The sequence below is a fragment of the Choloepus didactylus genome, chromosome 2 (genome assembly GCF_015220235.1).
Source record: "Choloepus didactylus isolate mChoDid1 chromosome 2, mChoDid1.pri, whole genome shotgun sequence".
Taxonomy (NCBI): domain Eukaryota; kingdom Metazoa; phylum Chordata; class Mammalia; order Pilosa; family Megalonychidae; genus Choloepus; species Choloepus didactylus.
Window position 1 is genome coordinate 132,102,424 of NC_051308.1, and position 25,999 is coordinate 132,128,422.

Here is a 25,999-nt window from a genome sequence, read left to right on the forward strand (position 1 = left end):
AGCTTCACTAGCTATTAGAGAGATGCAAATTAAGACCACAATGAGATACCATCTAACACCGGTTAGAATGGCTGCCATTAAACAAACAGGAAACTACAAATGCTGGAGGGGATGTGGAGAAATTGGGACTCTTATTCATTGTTGGTGGGACTGTATAATGGTTCAGCCACTCTGGAAGTCAGTCTGGCAGTTCCTTAGAAAACTAGATATAGAGCTACCATTCGATCCAGCGATTGCACTTCTCGGTATATACCCGGAAGATCGGAAAGCAGTGACACGAACAGATATCTGCACGCCAATGTTCATAGCAGCATTATTCACAATTGCCAAGAGATGGAAACAACCCAAATGTCCTTCAACAGATGAGTGGATAAATAAAATGTGGTATATACACACGATGGAATACTACGCGGCAGTAAGAAGGAACGATCTGGTGAAACATATGACAACATGGATGAACCTTGAAGACATAATGCTGAGTGAAATAAGCCAGGCACAAAAAGAGAAATATTACATGCTACCACTAATGTGAACTTTGAAAAATGTAAAACAAATGGTTTATAATGTAGAATGTAGGGGAACTAGCAGTAGAGAGCAATTAAGGAAGGGGGAACAATAATCCAAGAAGAACAGATAAGCTATTTAACGTTCTGGGGATGTCCAGAAATGACTATAGTCTGTTAATTTCTGATGGATGTAGTAGGGACAAGTTCACTGAAATGTTGCTATATTATGTAACTTTCTTGGGGTAAAGTAGGAACATGTTGGAAGTTAAGCAGTTATCTTAGGTTATTTGTCTTTTTCTTACTCCCTTGTTATGGTCTCTTTGAAATGTTCTTTTATTGTATGTTTGTTTTCTTTTTAACTTTTTTTTTCATACAGTTGATTTAAAAAAGAAGGGAAAGTTTAAAAAAAAAAAAAAAGAAAAAAGACAAACAAGGAAAAAAAAAAAAAAAGATGTAGTGCCCCCTTGAGGAGCCTGTGGAGAATGCAGGGGTATTCGCCTACCCCACCTCCATGGTTGCTAACATGACCACAGACATAGGGGACTGGTGGTTTGATGGGTTGAGCCCTCTACCATAAGTTTTACCCTTGGGAAGATGGTTGCTGCAAAGGAGAGGCTAGGCCTCCCTGTATTTGTGCCTAAGAGTCTCCTCCTGAATGCCTCTTTGTTGCTCAGATGTGGCCCTCTCTCTCTGGCTAAGCCAACTTGAAAGGTGAAATCACTGCCCTCCCCCCTACGTGGGATCAGACACCCAGGGAAGTGAATCTCCCTGGCAACGTGGAATATGACTCCCGGGGAGGAATGTAGACCCGGCATCGTGGGATGGAGAACATCTTCTTGACCAAAAGGGGGATGTGAAAGGAAATGAAATAAGCTTCAGTGGCAGAGAGATTCCAAAACGAGCCGAGAGATCACTCTGGTGGGCACTCTTACGCACACTTTAGACAACCTTTTTTAGGTTCTAAAGAATTGGGGTAGCTGGTGGTGGATACCTGAAACTATTAAACTACAACCCAGAACCCATGAATCTCGAAGACAGTTGTATAAAAATGTAGCTTATGAGGGGTGACAGTGGGATTGGGAATGCCATAAGGACCAAACTCCACTTTGTCTAGTTTATGGATGGATGTGTAGAAAAGTAGGGGAAGCAAACAAACAGACAAAGGTACCCAGTGTTCTTTTTTACTTCAACTGCTCTTTTTCACTCTAATTATTATTCTTGTTATTTGTGTGTGTGTGCTAATGAAGGTGTCAGGGATTGATTTAGGTGATGAATGTACAACTATGTAATGGTACTGTAAACAATCGAAAGTACAATTTGTTTTGTATGACTGTGTGGTATGTGAATATATCTCAATAAAATGATGATTAAAAAAAAAAAAATAAAGTAACAGCTGAAACAGGAACAACTAGTAAATAGTCTGGAACAACTGTTTGGGAGACATCCATGACTGGACACACATCATACACCACCCTGGAATGGATGGAATGGCTGAGGATCACAGCACAGAGCTGTAAGTAAAGCCCCTGCATGGCTGACACCCCACCCACACTGGTATAGCTGGTTGAGTTAGAACACTTCCCTGTGGGAAATAGCAGTCTCTACTAGGAGCAAGGGAAGGTAGCTCAACCAAGCTCCAACTGTGGTTTTAATTAACAAATTCTGACTACTGAATACAAGTTATGAGCACAGATAAACAAGGAGCAAACAGGAAAGAAACCCTGAGGTCTCTCCCAACAGAGAGGAGGTGGGACTGATGGAAATAAATAAACAAACAAATAAATAAAAACAGAGGCTTTTGGAGTTGGCTGAGCTCAGAATACTGGAAAAGGTCTGTGTCCTAAAAAAAGGGGCCCATAGAACTGGCTACCAACTCCAGCTCTTGACTGGCAAAACTGGGTGGCTGGGGAGTGGCTCTGAAGAGGGGATTTCTTTCTTTCTTTTTTTTTTTTCTCTCATTCTAAGTAGCTCAGGAATTTTCAGTTGTCAGCTCTGACCCAGGCAAGGGTGGAATTAAGATAAAGAGACAAAGGAAGAAGTCAAGTGAAAGAGATAATTCCCTAAAGGACTTATCTCCCGCAAGAAAAGGAGGGGTGGAACCCATCTCAAGTGGTGGACCTCCCTCAGAGAATTCAGACCCCAGGGGCTGGGAGGGAAAAAAAAAACAAACAGAAACAGCTTAAGCATGGCTTCTGACTCACCATCAGCATGGACAGGGTCTGCTGAAAATTAAAGGCACCACACTTCATTATGCCAGCGGGGAGCTGTGGGCTGACAAGCACCACTTGCTGGGCAGAAAAGGAAAAGCACAGAGTCTAGAGCCTCACAAGAAAGCCTGACAATCTGCAGAGTGTCATCCTCAGGGAAACTTGATACTGATTACATCCTCCTCCTGAGACCTGGGCCAGTCTGGTCTGGGAAAATTTGGGGTAATCAAGGAAACCAGACACCTAGACTACAAAAAACTATGAGTCACACTAGAAAAAAAAAATGAAGATATGGCACAAAGGAACAAATTACTCTTCAAATGAGATACAGGAGTTGAAACAACTAAAGATGTTCAAACAAATTCAAACAATTCAAAAATCAAATCAATGAGTTGAGGGAAGTTATGGCAAAAGACATGAAGGATATAAATAAGACACTGGGCAATCATAAGAAAGAACTCAAAAGTTTGAAAAAACAATTGGCAGAACTTACAGGAATAAAAGGTACAATAGGAGAGATGAAAAAACACAATGGAGACATACAACAGCAGATCTGAAGAGGCAGAAGAAAGGAGTCATGAACTTAAAGACAGGACATCCGAAATCCCACACACAAAAGAACGGATACGGAAAAGAAGGGAAAAATATGAGGTCTCAGGGAAATGAATGAAAACATGAAGCACATGAATATACATATCATGGATATCCCAGATGGAGAAGCGGAAAGGGGCAGAAGCAATAATAGAGGAAATAATCACTGAAAGTTTCCCATCTCTTATGAAAGACATAAAATTACAGATCCAAGAAGCACAGCATACCCCATACCCCAAACAGAATAGAACCGAATAGACCTACTTCAAGATACTTAATAGCCAGATTATCAGTTAAAGAGAGAATTCTGAAAGCAGCAAGAGAAAAGTGATCCATCATATACCAGGGAAGCTCAATAAGACTATGTGCAGATTTCTCAGCAGAAACCATGGAGATGAGAAGGAAGTGGTACAATATATTTAAGATACTGAAAGAGAAAAACTGCAGACTAAGAATTCTGTATCTGGCAAAACTGTCCTTCAAAATGAGGGGAAGTTTAAAATATTTTCAGACAGACACTGAGAGAGTTTGTGAACATGACACCTGCTCTACAAGAAATACTAAAGGGAGCACTACAGGCAGTTAGGAAACGACAGGAGAGAGAGGTTTGGAGAAAAGTGTACAAATTAAGACCATCAAATAAGGGTAAAAAGAGAGAGAGAGAGAGAAAATAAAAATAGAATATGACACATAAAATCCAAAATACAAAATGGTAGACAGTAGACATTACATTGAAAGAAATTACCTAGAAACAACAGGACAAATACTGTATGGTCTAACTAATATGAACTAAAATTAATGAACGAACGTTGAGATTTCAAGTTGAGAACACAGCTTATAAGAAGATAGAAAGAGGGCAGAGTTCTGGCATTTGATGCTGAAGGAGTACAAAATGGTCAACAGGATTGATTGTAAAGATCCAAAAATGGATAGCTGGGTGATGGTAGCACAATATTGTAAGTACTCTGAACAAAGATGAGTGTGAATACAGTTGAAAGAGGAAGGATAGGGGCATGCATGACATCAGGAGGAAAGACAGAAGATAAAGACTGGGATTGTATAACTTAGGGAAACCTAGAGTGGTCAATGATGGTGATTAAATGTACTAATTTAAGTGTTTTTATGTGAGGGAGAACAAATGAATGTCAACATTGCAAGGTGGAAAATTGGATAGTACAGGGAAAAAATACAAAAATGCAAACTAGAGTCTGTAGTTAACAGTAACATTGTAATATGCTTCCATTAATTGTAACAAAGGCAACATACCAAAGCTAAATGTCTATAAGAGGGGACTATAAGAGAGTGGTATGGGATTTTTTGGTGGTGGTGTTGTCTGACCTTTACAGTGTATTTTATTTTTTTCTCTTTTTTTTTTCCTCCTCTTCCTCTTTCTTTGTAGTAGAAATGTAAATGTCATCATACAGATAGGGGTGGTGAATGCATAACTATGTGATTATACCAGGAAACATTGACTGTTTACTAAGGATGGATTGTATGCTGTGTGAATAAAATGGTTTAAAAAATAAACAGAAGGATAAAAGTGAGAAAATGTGGAGAGAGGGATATTATCTATTGACTGTTGGTGGGGAAGTAGAATGGTGCAGCCCATCTGGAGGGCAGTCTGGTGGTTCCACAGGAAGCTGAGAATGCAGTTGCCATATGGTCCTGCAACCCTGTTATTGGATTTATATTTGGAAGATCTGAGAGCAAGAACATGAATGGACATCTGCACCCTGGTGCTTATGGCGGCAGTATTCGCAATTTTAAATGGATGGAGGTGGCCTAAGCGTACATCAACCGATAAACGGAATGGTGAACAGTGGTGCATACATACAATGGAATATTGAGGGGCGGCAAGAAGGAATGAAGTTGTGAGTTATGCAACTGAGTAAATGGACATTGAGGACAGTATTGAGTGAAATAAGCCAGAAACAAAAGGACAAACATTGTTAACGGCTCACTGATATGGACTAACTCTAAAGTGCAAACTCTTGAGAATTGAACCTGAGAGCATAGGTTACCAGGGGAAGGCTTATTGGAAAGGTTCCTAGATTGTAGGCTCTTATAGCAGTGACCTCTATTCATGAGTTGTAGCAGTTATTTCTAAATTCTGAGATGCTGAGCTGTTTGTGTATAACCTGGTCGGTCCCTGGAACTTCGGATAGCTGTGTGACACCTGAGACTCAGGGCCCGAGTTTGGCAGCTATGAATGTCAGCATTACCCCATATGGTGCAACTGTTAAAGAAGCTGAAAAAAGAGATCAGACTTCAATTAGAGATACGAACGAAATGGACTTGTTTAGGACTAAGGTAAATCAGACTAAAGGGTAAAGGATGATACTGACTGTGTTTTAAAACTTCAACTTCTGTGTGACACCAAAGGAAGAGATGTTTATTTAGTACACAATTTATATTTTCTGTAGCACACTATATAATTTAACTTGTATGGTCAGTTTATTCAAATTACCATAATTACATGGAACTTTGAATAGGGAGTGAGATCTGATTGGTTTGTACAGGTTAGCGTGAAGCCCTGATACACCCCAAAGTAATCTGGGCAGAAAATTAAAAGTATTGGCAAAGCTCCCTTGAGGGACAGGGGAAAATGTGGAAATATTAGATTTCTGCCACTTGGGGAATTCCTGATATTCTCACAAGCATGGGGGACTACCAATTTAGGAGGCAGAGCCCTCAATCTTGGGGATTGCCCTTATGAAGCTTTTACTGCAAAAGAGAGGCTAAGCCTACTTATAATTGTGGCTAGGTGTCACCCCTAGAGAATCTATTTCATTGCTCAGATGTGGCCTCTCTCTCTAAGCCAACTCGGAAGGTGGACTTGCTGCCTTCCCCACTACGTAGAATATGATTCCCAGGGGTGTAAATCTCCCTGGCAATGTGGGATGTGACTCCCACGGATGAGCCTGGACCCAGCATCATAGGATTAAGAAAGCTTTCTAGACCAAAAGGGGGAAGAGAAATGAAATAAAATAGTTTCAGTGGCTGAGAGATTTCAAATGGAGTCGAGAGGACATTCTGGAAGTTATTCTTACACATTATACAGATATCCCTTTTTAGTTTTTAGTTTATTAGAATAACTAGAAGGAAATACCTGAAACTGTTGAACTGCAATCCAGTATCCTTCATTTTTGAAGATGATCATATAACCATATAACTTACAGGGTATGACCGTGTGAGTGTGAAAACCTTGTGGCTCATACTCCTTTATCCAGTATATATGGACAGATGAGTAGAAAAATGGGGACAAAAGTAAATGAGTAATGGGGGGAAAGGGTTTTAGGAGTTCTTTTTTACTTTTATTTTTATTATTTCTATTTTTATTTTGGGGAGTAATGAAAATGTTCAAAAATTAATTGTGGTGGTGAATGTACAACCATATGATGATACTGTGAAAAACTGAGCACACACTTTGGATGACTGTATGGTTTGTGAATGTATCTCAATAAAATTGCATTTTTAAAAAAGCCAAAAAAAATTGTAAATAATGACACCAAACCCATTACATCTAAATATAAATAATATTTTTTATTAAATCAGTTGTTTTTCAAAATTACAAAAAATTATGAAGTGAGGCATTTTTGTAAATTACAGCAAATCCCCTTAATATTTGCTTCAATAAAGGCAGCTGATGCTCAGATCTAAAAAAATAAAAATAAAAATAAAGTAACAGTTGACAGACAAATAAGCAAAATACATATATGTTTGTGTTTGGTCTAGTGTGTGTGTGTGTGTATGTATGTATATATATATATAAAACAAATTAAATCTAAGAAATTAACAGACTCTGGAATCTCAGTGTTTTATATAAAGAATCCTACAGGTCAGTTAGTCTGACATGTTACTTCAGTATTCCCAAAAAGGTCATAAAGCAGCTAATCCTAATTTTGAATGGCTCAATTAGAAAACTGTCCCATACAATGAGCAGTCTTTCTTCCTTCTGCAGCCTCTTCTACTTAACATCCTTTAAGTATTTCAACTATAACATAAACTAGACTATAAGTAATTAACATCCACTGTTCTGCTAATTAAGTAGTTAAGAGAGAGGTTAGTAGAACAGAGCAGATAGTAGACATCAGAGGAACAGAGCAGTAAAAAGAGGGAGGACAGGAAAGGACCAGCCTTGGGAATATTGACTCCAACCCCCACCCCAAAAAAAAAGTTTCCTGGAGGAAATGAGGTTTTCACATTAATAACTAGTTTAGCATGTAAGAAACACAAAGCGTTATTCTTCTTAGCCCTTCCCTTGGCCAATAAAGGAAGCAATGTCTTCAGAAAGAGTGAAAAGACAGGAAGCAACTGTTCATCCAACAAATCTCTCTTTTTCCTTTGTTCAGAATTCCACTGTGCTTTTTTGCTTAATAAAAACATTATTAACGGAAATTATTAGTAGATATTCATAGCAATAGCTCCAAAGGGGATCAAGATTATACAACAGCTAAACTGTCAATGAAACTGTCTTCCAGAATCCACCATGAAGCTTAGGCTGTTATTTATACAATTGGGCAGGAGAGGTCAAGTTAGTATACTAGAATTTAACTTAATAATTCTCTCAGCCATGAAATTTCAAATTGTGCTTATCACTTAAAAATGTTAATCTCATACTTACTAAAATGTAAGCATGTAGTTAAATTAACAAATATGTGTGTATATATATACACATAATGAAGTTACAGAATATCTTATTTAAGACTGCATAGAGAACAATTTTTAAAATAATCAAAATAAGCAGTAAGACAGAGAGAATACCATTTACCATTCACTAAAGACAATTTATAACACAGTTTTACCATCCTCAAAAGAAGTATCCAAAAACTCACTCTTCCATTCAGAACCAGACCCCAGAGCCTGGGGGAACATGGCCATACCTCCTCACACCAGTCAAGAATTATAGGCTAACAGGCGTCACCTGCTGGGCAGAAAAGCACAGTGACCCGAGGCATCAAAGGGTGGAGCAATTTTCTAAGACACACCCACAGGGAAACCAGATACTGAATATTTCTTCCCTCTGGGACCTGAGCCTGTTCTGGTCTGGGAAAACCTGATTTGGATAACCAAGGAAACAATGCCTAGACAACAGAAAATTACAACCTACACTAAGAAAAACAAAGTTATGGCCCAGTCAAAGGAACAAATGTACACTTCAACTGAGATACAGGAATTTAAACAACTAATGCTAAATCAATTCAAAAAGTTTAGAGAAGATATTGCAAAAGAGATAGAGGCTGTAAAGGAAGCACTGGACATGTATAGGGCAGAAATCAAAAGTTCAAAAAAACAACTAGTAGAATCTATGGAAATGAAAGGCACAACACAAGAGATGAAAGACACAATGGAAACATACAACAGCAGATCTCAAGAGGCAGAAGAAAACACTCAGGAACTGGAGAACAAACAACCTGAAAGCCTACATGCAAAGGAGCAGATGGAGAAAAGAATGAAAAAATATGAGCAACGTCTCCGGGAACTCAAGGATGAAACAAAGTACAATAATGTACGTATCATTGGTGTCCCAGAAGGAGAAGAGAAAGGAAAGGGGGCAGAAGCAATAATAGAGGAAATAATTAATGAAAATTTCCCATCTCTTATGAAAGACATAAAATTACAGATCCAAGAAGCGCAGCGTATTCCAAACAGAAGAGATCTGAATAGGCCTATGCCAAGACACTTAATAATCAGATTATCAAATGTCAAAGACAAAGAGAGAATCCTGAAAGCAGCAAGAGAAAAGCAATCCATTACATACAAAGGAAGCTTCATAAGACTATGTGCGGATCTCTCAGCAGAAACCATGGAGGCAAGAAGGAAGTGGTGTGATATATTTAAGATACTGAAAGAGAAAAACCACCAACCAAGAATCCTGTATCCAGCAAAGCTGTCCTTCAAATATGAGGGAGAGCTCAAAATATTTTCTGACAAAAACTCACTCTTAAATTACAATCTCCGTAACAGTTAAACAGCATTTCTTACCTTAAAATTATTCACTGGGCAAATAAGCAATTCTTGATTCAATGACCCATGTTGCAAGAACTATCTAACTAATTTAGTAACAACATGTTCAGTCATGCTCCACAATACATGGAGTTAACAAATATACTTCATATTTAACAAACAGTTTAATGCTAATAAAATTTGCAGCAAATAAATTATGAACTTGTTAATTATGACAAGAAAATTTAATGACAGGATTGGGAACTAGAACGGAAAATACCGATTTGACAGAAGAATGAGAAGTCACCAAGTTTAACCTCCTATCTCCATTAAGACATACAACTAATAATTTGCAAGGAACACGTATCTCCCTTAATAGCCTCTCTCAGGTTTTAACAAAGCTCCAAAAGCCTCACTGTTAACCACCAGCTCACAGCATTTTTGGTCTGATCACAGAGAAATAAAGAGAAACAGATCATTTTTTCCATATCCCAGAAAGTAAGTGAAGCATATGGAAAGATCAGCCAGTAAATAACTTTAGTTGCCTCACATTTACTGATCTAATTAGAAAGTCAAAACAGGCAGACTGTTATATGGCTAGATGGACTTCCAGGCACTGTCCAAGGTATTCAGTAAGAGTAGTCAAGAAAGGCTGGCTCTTTAACAAAGCAATCCTGGCCCCGCTTTACTTGGGGGGAGGGGGGGGGCTAAAGTTACATTTATATCTTTTTATTTACATATTTTGTCCTTTCAATTCATCTCAACTATCTGTTCCTGGCTGCAACTTAAATCCAATGATTTCTGGCCTGTTACTTTCATTCAATGATCTATATAATACCCATCAGCCAATAAAAACACCCATCATTGTGCGTGTGGTAATGACGGTGTTGGGGATTGATTTTGGTGATGAATGTACAACTATGTAACAGTACTGTGAACAATCGAATGTATGATTTGTTTTATATGACTGTGTGGTATGTGAATATATCTCAATAAAATGAATATTAAAAAAAAAAAAGAAAGAAAAATAGGGGAAGGAAACAAACAGACAAAGGTACCCAGTGTTCTTTTTTACTTCAATTGCTCTTTTTCACTCTAATTATTATTCTTGTTATTTTTGTGTGTGTGCTAATGAAGGTGTCAGGGATTGATTTGGGTGATGAATGTACCACTATGTAATGGTACTGTAAACAATCGAAAGTACGATTTGTTTTGTATGACTGCGTGGTATGTGAATATACCTCAATAAAATGAAAATTAAAAAAAAAAAATTTAAATAAACTAAAGGACCCAATTATAACACACACACACACACACACACACACAAAAAAAAAAAAACACCCATCAGCCAATAAAAAATGTAATTTAGTTTTCTTACCTCCAGGTAGATAATCTAAATTCTTTAAACTTCTCTTGGCCTAATAATTCCCTGTAATGTACAACGTTCAAATTTTTCAAATCCCTTTCCATCGTAAAGTTTCAAGACCTGTATCAATTTGAGCACGGACAAATATCGAGGAAGAATCAAGAACATATTTTAAATGAAGTTTAGTTATGTTAGAATTCAGGGTATGAATTAAAGTGACAAATACACATCACAGTAATTATGAGGGTAATCAAGTAGGATGCTAAAACACACACTTCTAGAATAAAGTCAAATAACTACCCTAAAATGGTTATTTTCTTACAAATTATGAATCTGTAAGTAGAAACTGATTTGTTTTCAGAAGGACTAAATATGGCTTTTCACCTAAGTCAAACTTCTATTTCTTAACTACATTTAATTTGAAATATAAAGTGGAAACAAGACAAAGAATTATGACGGCAAGTACAAGAAATGAGGCATGCAACACAAAGGGTAGGAAAGTTAAAAGAAGGAAGTTAAAAATAAGAGAAGAATATGACAAGAGTACAAGAAAAGATGAAGAATTTGGTATACAAAGCTCAACAAAAGGTAAGGTTTGAAGCTTTCCTTATGGGAAAGGCAAAAGTCAAGAAATAACAGAGAGCTTTCAAGATTTCCAAACTTGAGGATGAATGAACACAATAGCACATCTAGAGTGTATCACACTTGTACCTGGCAAAGTGCCATATTCACAAATATTAGCCAAAAGAAAAAGATACTAAGCTAGAGATAATTTAAAACTGGATAAAATTTGATAATTAGAGCAAGGGTTGGGAAAAAATAAAACTGAGCAACTGATAATCCAGAATTTCTGCACATCTTTAAAACAAAAGAAAAACAAGAAAAAATTACCAAATACATAATAAGTGAGGTTTAAAATGTTAATACTGCAAAAATTAGTGGCAAAATTAAAGAGAAGTTCAAATAGGAGAAAAAAAATGAAAGCAATACATAAAAATTCTGATTCTTTATTCAACATACTCAAGTCCCTAAACCAACAACACAATCAAAATGATGCATATTACTAAAGATGAACTCAAGATACTATGCAGACCCTTAAATGTCTTCTTTCACATTATCAAAAATAATCATGTTGGATACGGTTTTAGTGTTAACTGATAACTGTCATAACAACAAATGCAGATAACTTTAAACAATCTCTAATTAATTTTTAAAAATATAACCATTAGAAGAACCTAAGATGGCAGCTAGGTGAGACAAGGCAAAAAAACACCTCCGTGAAAAACACTAGATGAAAACCAGAAAGTGACCCAGAATACCGGTTACAGCGATGAGCCAGCTGGATGAGGTCTGCTAGTACCACAGGGGCCGTATACTTGATGAAACCGGGAGTCTGCATTCTGAAACGAGTAAGCTGACTGGAAGACTCGCAGCCGCGCAGCAGTGTGAGGAAGCCAGGGGTTGGTGTTTGGAGACCGACAGGTTCTTCCAAAAAAAAAAAAAAAGGGGGAAAAACCCAGGAGCGGCTGCAGTTGTGACACTGGGAACCACGCAGTAAAACACAGCAAGAGGCGGCTGGGCCGGCCTCTTGGTGTCTGGCCTGGAGGATAGCCCACTGCAGATACCCTCGGGGCCAGGGGAACGGAGGGGAGAGCCGGAAGCAGAAAGAAACCCCATGGCTAGCAGCTGGCTCCCCGGAGGGCTGGATAAAGTCCTGCCTGGGGCCATGCCCACAGCCCAGAGCCCCGCCAGTTATCCCAGATCTGGGAAGGAGGAACTGTGCAAGGAGGGGGGTGGTTGAGATGCCCCATTCGGCCATCTTTGCATCAGGCTGAGGGCACCCCTGCACGGCCCGGGGCTTCCCTTGAGGGACGGCGCACACTGGTGACGTAGCATTCCTTCAGCAGAGGTCCTGGAAGATCACAGCTGAGAAAGGGGGCCCGCTCGGAAAACCCAGGGATGCTACACCAAGTCTGGTGGTTTGTGTATCAGCAAGAGGGAGGGTCAGGGCTGAAATGAAGTGAAGGCTTAGACTCTTGTGGCAGCCTTGAATCTCCAGGAACCTGGGGGGTTTGAACATTAAAGCTGCCCTTCCTCCCTGACCACCCGGACATACGCCCCACATTCAGTGCGGACGGCTCCAGCAACACACCCAAACTGAATTCACCAACTGAACCCCACAAGAATTATTTCCCCACACATCACGGAGACAAGGCTGAGAACTGACTTGAGGGGTATAGGTGACTCACAGACGCCATCTGCTGGTTAGTTAGAGAAAGTGTACGCCACCAACTTGTGTTTCTGAAAAATTAGATTGGTATCTTTTTTTACAACTTGAAAGAACCTTATCAAGCAAAGCAAATACCAAGAGGCCAAAAACAACAGAAAATCTTAAAGCATATGATAAAACCAGACGATATGGAGAACCCAATTCCAAACTCCCAAATCAAAATATCAGAAGAGACACAGTACTTGGCACAATTAATCAAGAACTACAATCAAGGAATGAAAACATGGCAAAGGATTTAAAGGACATCAAGAAGACCATGGCCCAGGATATAAGTGACATAAAGAAGACCCTAGAAGAGCATAAAGAAGACATTGCAAGAGTAAATAAAAAAATAGAAGATCTTATGGAAAGAAAAGAAACTGTTGGCCAAATTAAAAAGACTCTGGATACTCATAATACAAGATTAGAGGAAGCTGAACAATGTCTCAGTGTCCTAGAAGTCCACAGAACAGAAAATGAAAGAACAAAAGAAAGAATGGAGAAAAAAATCGAAAAAATCGAAATGGATCTCAGGGATATGATAGATAAAATAAAATGTCCAAACTTAAGACTCATTGGTGTCCCAGAAGGGGAAGAGAAGGGTAAAGGTCTAGAAAGAGTATTCAAAGAAATTGTTGGGGAAAACTTCCCCAACCTTCTACACAATATAAATACACAAAGCATAAATGCCCAGAGAACTCCAAATAGAATAAATCCAAATAAACCCACTCTGAGACATATTCTGATCAGATTCTCAAATACTGAAGAGAAGGAGCAAGTTATGAAAGCAGCAAGAGAAAAGCAATTCACCACATACAAAGGAAACAACATAAGACTAAGTTGTGACTACTCAGCGACCACCATGGAGGCGAGAAGGCAGTGGCATGACATATTTAAAATTCTGAGAGAGAAAAATTTCCAACCAAGAATATTTTATCCATCAAAACTCTCCTTCAAATTTGAGGGAGAGCTTAAATTTTTCACAAACAAATGCTGAGAGAGTTTGCCAATAAAAGACCTGCCCTACTTTAGATACTAAAGGGAGCCCTACCAACAGAGAAACAAAGAAAGGAGAAAGAGATATAATTTTAACAGACATATATAGAACCTTACATCCCAAATCACCAGGACACTCATTTTTCTCTAGTGATCACGGATCTTTCTCCAGAAGGGACCATAAGCTGGGACATAAAATAAGCCTCAACAAATTAAAAAAAAAAAAAAAAAATTTGAATATACTCAAAGCACATTCTCCAACCACAATGGAATACAAATAGAAGTCAATAATTTTTGAATTGTAACTCCACTAGTTACTTCCTACATGATAAAAAATACACAAACTCTAATGACAAATCAGTGGTTTTGAACTCAACGTAAAATATGTAATTTTAGACAACTATATAAAGGTGGGGGAATGGAAGAGTATAGGAACATAGTTTATGTGTCCTATTGAAGTGAAGGTGGTATCAAAGAAAAACAAGATTGTTATGGATTTAAAAGGTTAATTTTAAGCCCCACAGTAAACACAAAGAAATTATCAGAGAATATGACCATAGAGATGAAAAGTAGAGTATGGGTTAAGAGAAATGGGGGAAGGGGCAATGGGGTGTTAAGAAATGAGTGTAGGGTTGCTGTCTGAGGTGAAGGGAAATTTCTAGTAATGGATGGTGGGAAAGAGCATTACAACATTCTGAATGTGATTAATCCCACTAATGGAAGGCTAGGGAGGGGGTGGAATGGGAAGATTTAGGCTGTATATATGTTTCCATAATTGAAAAAAGAAAAAAAGACAGTCTAAATAGATGACAATTGAATGCCAAGAATGAATCTGGATGGGATTGGAGGATGGAGGACAGGAGGCTCAAAGGGACACAGTTGAGACAGAAGGAAAAGGAAATATAGAATGTAAGCTTTGTATCATTGTTTAATCTCTTGTACTTCTTAGCTGCGCTTAATGGGATTGCATAAAAGAATGTTCTTGTTCATGGGAAGTGTATATGTGAATCATAGTGTTTGTTCAAGGATGTGTGCAGCTAGCTCTCATACATTCAGAAGACAGAGCAACAGATGATGGATGATAGAGAGGGAGGGAGGGAGGAAGGGAAAGAAATAGCGATGTGACAGCATGTTAAAGTTGGTGGACTGGGCTATCGGGGGAGGGGGGTCAGAGTATGATGGGAGTTCTGTGTATGGGGTTAGTATTGTTTTTGCAACTGTACCTAAAACTTTGAATTTATTTCAAAATAAAAAATATATACATATAACCATTAGTGCTCAATTAAGCAGGTCATTCTAGTCTCTACCATTCTGGACAAATAGGAATTTAACTACAGATGATTCTGTAAAAACTATACCAATAAAGTTTTCCTTAAGCAAATATAGAATCCTAAAGTATTTACTTCAATTAGGTCAAGTCTTAATTTATTACTAATCTTAAAATTTGCAAGAATAGATGTTCAGTCTGTAAGGTGTTAAGCTACACTTGGCTTACAAACAAGTGTAACTAATAGAATGATGAGTTAACTAAACACACATTTTAGTATAATAAATTTCTAATAAGCTGTTTGTGACTATCAATCAGCTAAATAAAGTTCTAGGATAAATTTCAAAGGATAGGTTAAAACAATGGTTATAGATTCCAAATAAATCTATATCTTATATGCACACCATCAGTCAGGAGGGTTACCAAGTGTGTTACAAGTTGATTCTCACGTGTCATTATGAAAGATATCAAATATATGCAAAGTAAAGGTACTATTAATTTCAAACTCTCATTTTTATCTTGGCAGATTGAAAAAACACAAAATTCATGTCCAGAGCTATGGACAATTAAAATTGTAAAATCATGAACACATATAAGCAACCATTTCAAAATAGTAATCCAAAGAAAACTCTAGTAATCTAAAACAAGAATTCCTTTTCATGCTTTTCAAATATTTATTATCAAAATTATAAACAATTAATCTATATAGACTTCCTTTTTTCCTTAAGGGATATTTCTATTTTTTATTCATCATCTAAAGCTAAAAGGACCACAACCAATTTTGCTCCCTGAATAACCAAGACATACACGAATTTTCAAATTAGGTAAATATTATAACAAAATGTAACCTACAAGAAAGGGATTTGAATACTTCAAATCTTCCTCTTAGTGAGAAAGGACCAAGTGTATGGTCTACTTACCTGGGAAATGCTGACTGCTTGAATTCAATCCCTACACAAACACTATGAATATAATAATTATTGCACAAGCTGCCTCTTAGTGTCTTAGGGTTTGGTAGCCCACAATAAATCAGGAAATGTTGAATATTGAAGATTTTTCCAGGAAATGATAAATTAAAAAGGGACTCTTTTTAGATTGCACGTAGAGTCATTATGTGACAAAATTTTCAAGGACAAAAGGAAGATTACTTCTATGCAACATTCCTAATCTTGGTTACTTTTTACCCTGAAAAGCAGTCATTGAATCACAAGTATTGTTCCAACAAGATTATTTATATTACAGAATATAAATATGATCAATGAAAGGACAAAAAGCCTTATATATATCCATTAGAATAAAACCAGTACTTTTCTCCCTCTTACTTTTATTTCTTATCAAATTGAAATACAGAGTTTATGAATAATGATAATTTCTCCCATAAGACAATTTTAAATATAGTCTTAAGCCATTAGTAAAATTAATCACCTTTTGAAGAGTTTCAATTAGGCAACTTCATATGAAAAATGTTTTCAAGTTAATTATTTATAAGCACATAAAATGAGAAATACGGAAGTATTAAAAAATCAAGGTCATATAACATGCAGTGATTAACGTAAAAAAAAAAAAAAGACATTCTAAATTTTAATCAACCACAATCACACTTTCAATGCTTTCTAAATGACTATCCAGGTTATGAGACCAAGAGATTACAAGAAAATGTCTGTAACCCAAAACAGATTCACATTAAGCCCAATTCCAACCAAAAAAACTAAATATGTATATTAGTCCTTGCCCATGCCTACCTGTAATATTTTTTGTGTGTGTATATATATATATGTAAAATTCATTTATTCATTTGTTTTATTACCTTTTAAGAACTATAACATTATTGGATGATTAATAGTATCTCAAAGAAGTAAATTAAAGATAAATATAATCTGATGAAGACATTACTGTACCAGGAAAAAAGAGAAAAACCTATTAGTAAATAATGGGAATACACAACTTTGAGAAAAATAAGTTACCAAGTCACCAGAGAATATAACTCACAGCCATTTATTACTCCCAATGTTGGTTGGCCATCAGCTTACGTCAATAGATATATATAATAATTTAAAAACTCAATAGTGAAATAGAAAATAAGTAGCCCTTGCTACTGGGCATTCGTTGTTCATTAGTTAATAAAGGAATGAAAGAGGTCCCTCCCTTTTTTAACATTCTATGAATCATTAAAAGTTCAAACAGCTTTCTCTTTTAAAATGTTAAATCAAGCAAAACTTCATCCTTCAGATTAGAAGAACAGTACAGAAGAATTGCTTTATCCTTCGGATTAGAAGAACAGTACAGAAAAATTGCACAACAGCATGATATTAAATCAGTTCTCTTAACTGAAGCACTTTAAAAAGGAAAAATCAGTTTTAAGCACATTTTTCAGCAGATATAAATCCCAAATGCAAAAGGATTAAAAATGCCTAAAAAAGATCCTTGGAGAATAGAAATTTAGAATACGTTAAAGGAAAATGTATTAAATATGACTCTGTCCTCTCCTCTCAAAAGTTAGCACCATTTTGTGGAAAAATATTTTTATTCAATTCAATAATGTTTTGGGATTATATGGAAAGAATAAATTCTAAAAAGGATAAGGGAACATTTTTTGGAAATTAAAGGAATTCTGTACTGCACCTTGAAGGATGCAGATCTTAGGCCAATGAAGGAAAGTCATTCCAGTCAGAGGAAATGGCTCAAGCAAAAGCAAGGGGGTGAGAATGAACAGAATGTGTCCCAGGATAGCACACTGAGTTAGGAGGACGAAAGAAGTCTGAGAAGAGAGAACAGTACCACTCTGAACTTGTGGCATGTGGCTGAAGCACGCATTTGGCCTTACATTTGCATAGTGGGGAGACCTGTAGGTTTTTTTCAGCAAAAGAATAGAAAGTTGGATCTGTATTAGGAAGATAAACCAGCAGCAACATATAGGGCAGGATGGGGAGACAGAGGAAAAAATGGAAAGATACTACAAAAATCCCAAAACAACTACTGATCGGAAGCTTTCTCTTGTCATCTCACAATACCAAGCACTAAACTTTTTGGATTTCTTGCCTGGGAAGAAGAAAGGAACTAAAGATAAGAACTATGAAACAGAAAAGAAACCTTAATAGTTTAAAAAAACAAAACAAAACAAAAAATGACTATAATACAGGTTTGTTCCATAGGAACTAAAAATAGAAACTATGAAGCAGCAAAGAAACCTTAATAGTTAAAAAAAGAAGAAAAAAAAAAGACTTTAATGCATGTTTGCTCCATTGTGAAGAATATATTCATATGCATGTAAATAATTTAGAAGTTTACTCTTAATTGTTTTCATTAAAAAAATAATTTTCAAAGGATACTGAAAATGTTACACAATTTATAAGATACTTAAAGCAAGATGGTAGTTCCCCAAAAAGGACTGAATTATTTCTGCATAGATCACAATAAAACACAGGATCCATAAGCATCTTATAAATAGGATTATGTCCCCACAAGTGGAATTCAGAGCAATGGAGATTTAAACAGAGAAGCAATACAGCATGTGCTTTGGGATCAAGTCATGGTTTGAATCCCAGCACAGTAACCTATTAGTTATATGATCTTAAACTAGGTACTTAAACTCTCAGAACTGGTTTGGGCATAATAATACTTATCCTGGCTCTGGTACTTAACAAAAGCACTCCATGAAATACAGTAGTAGCAAAAATAGCTATTTTTATTATTATAAAATAAAGCAGGAGTTTAAATCTCTGTCAGGCTTTCAATTTTAAAATCCCAGAGAGCTAATTATCAAAATTTTATCATTTAGTTAAATCTTAGAACACTCTACACTAAGAATAAGGCCATTTTTAAACTACTATATCCTATCATTGTTGGCTTGGTACTAGTACCAAGTCTCAGATTTATATTAAATATAACAAATGTATCAAGGCAGGTCTGATTTAATAAAAGAAAACAATACACCTAAACTGCTTTTCTAGCCAAGGAGTGTTTGAGAGAAATGTCTATACAACAATAGCACACAACTTTTTAACTTTGCAACTAGTCCTTATAAATAACAGCCTAGGTAAGAACTTGCCAAAATCAAAGTCCATGGTGAGGTGCAAAAAACAGGTATAAAACTGCCCCTCTTCTCCTGAGCTCCTAATCCCCTTATACACACTGATGTCAACCAACAGTGACCCTCCCTTCTTACGTTACCTATTTGCTTCTAGACCATCAACCAAAGCAGCTTCTGAACAGGGAAAACCCAAGCAAAAGTAGCATTTATCAGAGGTAATCACACAGATGCTTATCAGGCCGGAAATCCTTGGTGCACCCTTCTAAAGTGGCAGCTTGAAAATTCACCTGGGTTGGTATGTTAACTTCCCCCACACACCACTAAGGACTCCAACAAGTGCTTAGAGAGAAAGGAAAACCAAGAACCTACTTCGTTTAATTCTACGGAAAAGTTAAATTATGCATTAAGGCAAATAAAATTTCCATCCGTACCCGTTTTCTTTAGTAGAGTTCAAACGATACTAGTTAGAAATTATCTAACTGGGTACACCATTAAAACATAATGGAATGAAATAGTCCACTTTTTCTTATTTGAAGATATTCTATAGGTTTTAAGGAATGGGCTTTCTTAAAATTTTATACTTACTAAAACTTTTTGTAGCAACTATCAATTTCTACAGTAAATCGACAGGTTGGTGCCAAAAAGCTCACGAATTTAAATGTGACAAACTCAGGTATTTGGTTTGGAAAACAAAGGCATGGACTAAAAATAAACGCACCCTGCTTCATTCCACAGGGATTCGGACTTTTATTCTACTGTTACACTCAGAATACGTGTGACGTCACTGTATTCTCACATAGTTTTTATATAAAAGAGCTATTAGGGGACGAAAGTCTTAGGAGTTAGGCGCATTCTAAAATGCCCAACACGAAAGCAGCTAAGTCTCCTCACGCCGAGTTTCTGGTTTCTGGAGCCGGGTCCGGTCCCAAAGCCCCAACCGCACGCCCTCAACGCCGCGTCCCCGCGGGGCCCAAAGGTCCCGGGAACTCCCGCTGGGCGCCCATCGCCCCGGCCTCCTCCCGCCACGAACAAAGGAGGGCGCCCCCCACACCCCTGGACACAGAACCCGCCACGCACACGCACACGCACACACCCCCCTCCCTGACACCTCCCTCCTTGGTGTTTGAGAGCGCCCCTCAGCCCGTGAGCTCAGCTGCAGGACTCACCTCCCGCGGGCCGGCGGATCCCGGGTCCTCCGCAAAGCTGCAGCAGCGGCCGCCTCGGGCGACCGGCGGACGGCCCCTCCCGCAGGCGGGTCTGTGCGCCGCGGTCGCCTCGCTAGGCAGGGGCACCGCGGGAGGCCAGCGCGCGCCCCCCGTCCCCGCCCCCGGCACGTCACGTGGGCCAGAGCTCCGGGGGCTCTCCCCCGCTCCCCTGCGTCCCACCACCACCAAGCTGCCCAGCTGCGCCGCCCGCTCGCGGCGTCTCTCCTCCTCTGCGCCTGCGCCGCAGCTCTGGTTGCTCCTATTCAAACCGACACCGCCCCGCGTCTTTCGGACCGACCAATGGCCGCCGGCGGGGGGCGGGATGCTTGGCCGCCCACTGCCTTCTCCTCTCCCGGCTTGGGACCCTCGGGTCAGGCTGAGGGGATGGTGAAAGATTTGGTCCTCCGCTGCTCCGGGACCCGTCCTGAAGCGGATTTCTAAAGCCTGTTTCACATAGAAACCACCACAGAATAAATATATCTCCCGAAAGAGTTCTTTAAACAACGTCTGCCCTAGACCCCTTTAAAAGACCCAAAACAGGAGAACTAGCTGGGCTGCAGCGTGCACAGACTTCTAATGAATGGAAACTCTGAGATAATAATGGGGGTGGTTTTAAGTCACTAAGCTTTGTGGTAATTTGAGCAAAATAAAACTCATATGCTCTGGTCAAAATAAAATAAAAGACGGGACCCCAAAACAAATACCTCCTTCCCTCAAGCCTTGGTCCCTCCCAGGAGGATGAGTATCCCAAAAGACTTATGCTGGATGTTTAAGAAGAGGGCTCTATGAAAGGAACAGAGGGACCCGTGTGAAAGTCTGAACAAGGCAGCCTTAGTTTTCGAGGCTGTGTCAGAATTCTGACGTTTCCAGCTGTTAAAAAGCAAGCTTATGTTGGCTGCAGAATCCTTGGTTCCCAGGAAAATTTGGTGTCAGTCTTACCCAGTTTCAGGCAGCTGTATTTCCAATACACCGGGAAGAATACACTTTCTTTCCATTTACTTCACCTCCACATCGAGTTAACCAATAAATAAGTTTCAGTTTGTTTCCCCCTCTACAGTTTGCCTGGGCTAAAGAATCTAATGAATTTAATTAATTTTTTCAAATTAGCTTATTTCTCCACTGAAATGAAATTCAAGTGTTTGTACAGGCTTAAAGATATGTTAAAGAAAACCCCAATTTCAGTATCTCTCTGAATGAGGACCATAAGCAGTGACCCAAGAAGCATTTCTCTTGTTGGTAAGGTGTTCAAGCAAATTGGTTAAAGGATAAGCTTTGGCATCAAACTAAACCTGGGTTTGAGTTCCACCTCTGCCACTTACTGGCTGGTTGATCTTGAAGGAGTTACCTACCCTCTTTAGGCTTAGTTTCCTCAACTGTAAAACACAGATAATAAATCCTTTTCTAATAAGGGTTGTTGTGATGCATCAGTGAGGTAAGGTTTGTTAAGTGGTTAATATAGTGCATGACACATAGAAAATGTTCAATAAATAGTACCTATTAGCATCATTATTATCAACCACCACCTTTAATGTCAGGTTCTTATAAACAACTGAATTAGCTGGCTGTGCTATTTCAGAGGTAGGTATTTTAATTTCTACTCATAAGTTCTTTTTGGGTATCAATATGAAAGCCACAAAGGAAGTAGAAATTCAACATATCCAAACTTAATCATTATTTCCCTCCTTGCAAATCTTCTCTTACTTTCCTATCCCTTATAGTTATCCCCATCTTCACAATCACTCAGGTTGTATTATCTCTTAAAAGGTATAAATCAAATTCTGTCACTCTCCTACTTAAAAACCTTTAGTGACTTTGGATTCAGTTTAAAATAAAATCAAATTCCCTACCATGGCCAAAGCCCTAAGTCATCTTACCTCTGCCCACCTCTCTACTTTCCTTTACACCTCTCTCCTCCAGGCTCACTTCCCTCCAAAAATACACAGGACATTCCTGAAGCCCTAGAACAGTCTAAGCCTCCATTTGGGAGTTCCCTGCACCAAGGTTTTTCCTCATGCTCTTTAAATGGCTGGCTTCTTTTTATCCCTCAATTTTCAGCTTAGCCGTTACAGTGTTCAACAAGTATTTATTGAGTGCCTACTATGTGTCAGGAACTATTCTAGGTGAACAAGACACCACAGCCCCAGCTTCCATGGAGCTTAATAAATAACAAGAATAATACCAGGTTGTGGTAGTTGCCTTGCAAAGAGTTAAAGGTAGGGCGATGTGAACGTGAGTAACTGAATGATTACTATAGATCTGAATCACAAGGAGACTGCCTCCCAGCAAAGTTCAGAGGAGAGCAGTTTAGGCAAATGAAACAGTGAACGCAAAGCCCTTAGGGTAGGGACAAGCTTTGAGGGTTTGAGAAACTGGAAGAAGGCCACTATGGCTGAAGTGAAATGAGGGAAAGGAGGACATTCAAGATCCTAAAAACACAAGATCATGTAGGCCTTTATAAGCCAGGGTAATGAGCTTGGACTTGATTTTCTAATTGTTATCGAAAGCCAATGGAAGGTTTTAAGCATGGCAGTAACTTCGTCTTATTTATGTTTTTAAAAGAGCACTCTGGAACAAATCCATAATTTGAAATGTTCTGTAAGACAACTAGCCCAGACTTGTCATAAAAGTCAATGTCATAAAAAAAAACAAAAAAGATTCCTGCATCTTGATGGAGTCCTGGATAAGGAAAGAAAAGGGGGTGGGTGGGGTGGTAAGGGGAAGCTATAAAAGACATTTTAAGGACAATGAGGGAAATTTGAATATAGACTGTATATTAGATGTCATTATGGGATTATTGTTAATTTTCTTAAGTGTGACAATGGAATTATGGGCGTATAAGAGAATGTCTTTATTCTTAAGAGATACAAGTTGAAACATTCAAGGGTTAAGAACCATGATTTCTGCAACTTATAGTGAGATGGTCAGGCAAAACGACAGAGAAAAAAAGAAAAAGTGTTTAGGACATTGCCTATTACATAATAAGTGCTAAATAACTGTTTGCTATTACTATTATTTTAATTATTTAATCTTTGCAACAACCCCTTGAACCCTAGTAATATCATTCCCATTTTATAGTATATTAGGTTTGTTTTCCTAGAAGCAGAGCCTGAGACAGGGTTTCAGATCCATATGATTTATTGAGGAAGGGCTCTTAAGGAAGGGAGTGAAGCAGGACAGGGAACAGGAGAGGTCCAAGCAATAATGGACCTTAAGGAATCCTAGCTTTGGTCTGATGCACAGCCCCACTTTAGACAAGGGTGCTGGCTTTTGCTACCCCTGTATCAGGATGGGGTGGGTTATAATGTCTCCAGGTGAAGCGTCTCCCTCTAGCTTGAATTCTTCAGAGAAAGGGGGCAACTGTGAGCCCTGGCAGGCAACCTCCCAGCAGCTGGGAAATGGATGTACTGGCCAGTAAAGGGCATCTGAACAGGGCAGCTAAATAGCATCCAATACAGCTAGTAAACTGCAGAGACAGACCGCCTCAGTCTTGTCTATACTGGAGGCTAATCCTGTGGTATGGTTTATTCTCTAGGTTCTAAGGGCCTTCCTCTATGGACCAGATCAAGGATTTCCTTTCAACCTCTCCCTATACAGTCTTTTAGAAAGCCATTATAAAAATGATAAGTGGAAACATGTGACTAGCAAAGGGTTACTACTAAATACTTAATATTTAAAGAGCTCTTATAATGAAAAGAACCCAATTGAAAAAAAAAAAAAAATAGGCAAAGGACAAGGGTCAGCACTTTACAATGGACTGTAAATGACCATGATGAACCCACATAGGAACTACAGCTTTACTGCTATTCTAATAAATGCAAATTAAAACAATAATGGGATACCTTTTTTGCCTATCAGGCTGCAAAAGAAGGTGTTGGTGAGAATGTGATAAAATTAGTCCTCTTGCATGATGCAACATTGTGTATATATTACAACCTCAACTAGGTAAAGCATATTTAACAAACACTAGAAAGAACTATGCCAAAGTATTTTGACTCTTTACACTTTTCTCTACTTTCACATTTTCTACAATAAGAAGAAAAACATAAAATGATTTTTTTTTTTAAGTTTAAAACTAGGAAAAAATTCCTGTGTATTTGTATATTCTCCATTATGCATGCCTCTCTGTCACTTCCTTCTAGTGGCTTTCTATTAAAAATACTTAGCTATGAAAAGGGATTAAGTGATTTTGGAGGGAGGGAGGATGATAGAGAGGTTAGGATTTGGAGGGGGTGGAACAAATCTGTCCTACCCAACTCTCCCGGTTTGCCTGGGAATGAAGAGGTTCCTTGGATGCCAGGCTTTCAGTTTTAAAACCAGGACAGGAGTTAGTAACCATGCCAACCCGTTAGGACTTGTGGAACAAAGAAAGTAGGTTTGAGAAGCTGCTCTGAGATAAACAAGCAAGTTCAGGAACTTAATTAGGAGACAGCCCTGTGTTCCTTTACAGGGTTAATTCTCGGGATTCTCTAAATTTGGGGGTGGGTGTGTGCACAGATCTGGAGGCTCCCTATTAGTAAAGCAGTTCAAGTGCTCTTCATTCATATGGTGTCATGTGAAAAAGAAGTTAGTTTCAAGCAAGTTGCATATTGAAACTTATTCATGACTCCATTGTTCAAAACATCACGTATTAGTAGGGTGGATTACTTAGAAAGGAAGACTATCCTAACAGTCTTCCGTCTGTCTAACTTCCAAGACTGTTTGCCTTTAGGATAGTATACTTAGATTTTCTCCTCTGAAGATAATATCCACTGTTTTATGACACTATTATCCGTCTTAATTATGGGATTGCAAATGTGCCTAAAGGTTCCCTTTGACAGGCAACTCATATGAATCTAAAAGGTTGCCACTTGGAATTCTTTCTACCTTAGCGGCTAGACTCCATCTCAGATAAGGGTCCCGAACTCTTCCCAAACTATCGTTTTTGCATTGACACGACCCTCGGCAGGACCCTGGTCTCAGAGACATAATAGGCTTAATAGACTAACATTATAGAGGTGGACCTCACTTCCCAGTTAACTCCCTAGAAACCAGGTATAGTCATCCCACAGGTACTTACTCCTAGGCTGAAGGGTCTGTGCAGAAAATGGCAGATCTATTAAGAATATTTCAGCCACACCGCCATGTCAGCATCTATAAATTTTTTTCACTGCCTCTACTCACAGCCATTAGAACTGCCCACCATGCCCTGAAAACAGGCTTTCTTTGAAATATTTTTGCGTTTTCAGACCCTTTTAAATCCATCCAGGAGGCTTATAGATGTTCTCCTCTCCATCAAGTTAGATGTGAAGGCCTTTTTAGCCCAACTTCCTCAATACAATTTCTGCCCTTACGTGCCCTTCCATTAGGAGAAGAGGAGGAAGGAGAGAAAGAAAAAAGATTTGACATTTATTGAACACCCACCCTGTGTCAGACACTGAACAAGGCACTTTACATATTTCTCTCATTTAATCTCCATACAGTTTTTATCCCCATTTTGTGGACAAGGAAATCAAGGTTCAGCTCACTTAGATAACTTGTCCAAGATCTGCAATTAATAAGGAACAGAACTAAGATTCAAACTCTGATTTTTTAAAATTAAACAATATATGCATGTATATTTAATATATAATAACAAAA

At 38.3% G+C, this 25,999-nt stretch overlaps 1 protein-coding gene across 2 annotated transcripts in view; it reads right to left on the reverse strand.

The window, feature by feature from the left end:
- GPSM2 (G protein signaling modulator 2) overlaps positions 1-20,539 on the reverse strand; it is a 58,181-nt gene extending 37,642 nt beyond the window's left edge. The window contains exon 1 of one of the 2 annotated variants that reach the window (XM_037826475.1): positions 20,345-20,539. The gene's annotated coding sequence lies outside the window, so the exon portion shown is untranslated. The remainder of the gene's footprint in view (positions 1-20,344) is intronic. The other variant, XM_037826476.1, reaches the window with a different exon arrangement.
- Between the last annotated feature and the right edge of the window lie 5,460 nt (positions 20,540-25,999).